Source organism: Papaver somniferum, chromosome 4 (assembly GCF_003573695.1).
Source record: "Papaver somniferum cultivar HN1 chromosome 4, ASM357369v1, whole genome shotgun sequence".
Lineage (NCBI taxonomy): Eukaryota > Viridiplantae > Streptophyta > Magnoliopsida > Ranunculales > Papaveraceae > Papaver > Papaver somniferum.
Window position 1 is genome coordinate 28,322,909 of NC_039361.1, and position 1,727 is coordinate 28,324,635.

The following is a 1,727-nucleotide window of genomic DNA, read 5'->3' on the forward strand; positions in this document are numbered from 1 at the left end:
AATAATATACAACGGGACTGCTATTTCAGAATTTCATTTCATACCAAGATTAAATTTAGCAAGCTACCAGACCATACAGGCTTTCAGAACGGCGGTACGGTTTTAATAAAAATACCCATCAGTACCTACAGTTGAACCTCGATAATTAGAAGAAACATTAGCAACTCCATACGCATCTACTCATTCTCAATTCGGACACTAAGCCACTGCATTTGATGATAAGACAAAATAAACCAAGTGTACACAAAATTGTGAATAAAATGAGCGTCGTGCTAATCCATCAACGACCAAGTGATATACTTGCAATAATTCCATTTAAACATTTGCCTTAGTCCATAAAGCTAGTCTTGAGTAAAAATGGCAAACAGTCCCACACAAGACCACATATTAGTCACTAAACTAGATAATAAAATTCAAAGTGCAATACCATTTTAGATGTCCAACCCCCGTGATGGTTAGAATTGAGTACTGCCAGTTAAAACATACTACAAGGGTGTTGCCGAAGAGTCTGTGCATTAGTTCCTTCAAATCACAAGGGATTTTGTTGAGACAATTTGTCAACCACCCTCCAAGCACGAACCTTACCATTTTAGTCACCAACTCCTAGTGCCGTCAATAGCTCTTTATTTCTCTCCTTTTCCAAACAAGAGCAATCCCATTTAATCAAATCATCTTCCACTCTTTAAAGAAATAAAAACAGAGATGAAAAACAATTTCAAGGTGCAGTCATCACCCGAGATACTAGCTTAAACAAATTCTTTAAGAAAGAAAAGAAATTCTTTTCCCTATAACCCAGAGATCAGAACCAGAAATCAAATTTATAGTTAAGTTAATTTTCAAGCCAATGGGTATTCCAACAGAATACCACCACAGAACCAAGTTTCGAATAAAATATAGGGAACCCATTCAAGCATTATTGGTAAGTTTGACATGGGAAACAAATCTGGGAAAAATTCCCGAAATTGCATAAACCCTAATTTTTACTGAGTTTGAAACATCCTCAACTTAAAAGAATATACAAGAAAACATCTAACAAAACATGCATACCTTGTGTGATATACAACCCGCCAATTGATAGAAATCACTAGTTAAAAGGAATAGGAAGAATGATTACCTCAAAATAGTTCCAAAACTTAAAACTGGGAGAAGGAATCCCCTCCCCCGCTTATTGAACCCCAACATCAACAGCATCAGGCATCGGTAACTTCACTTACCCTATACTTCACAAGGTTCATTCATAAACCTCCGATTATGTTCTTATAACTCTCAAATTGAGAACAGACACAAACAAATTCCCTCACTCTGCTCTTACGACTAACCAATACTAAATTCAGCAGCAAATCCATGCATCAAACTCTACCCGAGCAAAATTTCAGTCAAGTTCTAAATTGTATTTCTACTGCAGAGAGATGATGAAGAAGAAAAGAGAGAAGAAGAAGCTGAACGAGTCCCCCCCCTAGTTAGCAATTCGGGATTCGGCAAACGTACGGAACGGCAAACGTACGAGTATTATACGGTTTTGTAAAATCCAGATTCGGTCCAAAATTCGGTCAACGGGACGTGATTCGTCAGTAATTCGGAACGGCATACGTACGTGTATAATTCGATTTATAAATGTGAGTTCGGCTCTGAAAATTCGGTATCTATATATAACAAATAATTTGTATTTATAAGGTCATAGACCAATTTTTATGCATATACGTGAGTTATTTAAAGAAAAAATAAAC

General features: G+C 36.5%; 1 long non-coding RNA gene across 1 annotated transcript; it reads right to left on the minus strand.

Annotated features, from left to right (window-relative positions):
* Nucleotides 1–299: 299 nt before the first annotated feature.
* On the minus strand, nt 300–1,394 carry LOC113275027. Its single transcript, XR_003323404.1, has 2 exons — nt 1,115–1,394; nt 300–634 (listed from the first exon to the last, which is right to left on the minus strand). It is a non-coding gene; the product is annotated as an uncharacterized LOC113275027 (long non-coding RNA).
* Nucleotides 1,395–1,727: the final 333 nt, after the last annotated feature.